The sequence below is a fragment of the Colobus angolensis genome, unplaced genomic scaffold, assembly GCF_000951035.1.
Source record: "Colobus angolensis palliatus isolate OR3802 unplaced genomic scaffold, Cang.pa_1.0 Scaffold8, whole genome shotgun sequence".
Classification (NCBI taxonomy): Eukaryota; Metazoa; Chordata; class Mammalia; order Primates; family Cercopithecidae; genus Colobus; species Colobus angolensis.
In genome coordinates, this window is record NW_012121820.1 from 4945927 (window position 1) to 4946291 (window position 365).

Genomic DNA, 365 nt, shown 5'->3' on the forward strand with positions numbered 1-365 from the left:
CTGTCACAGCTCCTCCGACTCAGACCCTCCTGCCCCGCTCCTATAAGGAACCCTGTGATTACACTGGGCCCACCCAGGTCATCCAGAGTTAGTTTCTATCTCAAGATCCTTTACTTAATTACATCAGCAAAGCCTCTTTGCAATGGACATACCCACAGGCCCCAGGGGTTTGAATGTGGACACATATGGGGGGCCCTTGTTCAGCCCCCTATGGAGGGTGGTTGGTGATTTTCAGTAGGATGGTCAGGGAAGACCCCGCTTAGAAGCCACCATTTGAGGCCGGGCGCAGTGGCTCAAGCCTGTAATCCCAGCACTTTGGGAGGCCGAGACGGGTGGATCACGAGGTCAGGAGATCGAGACCATCC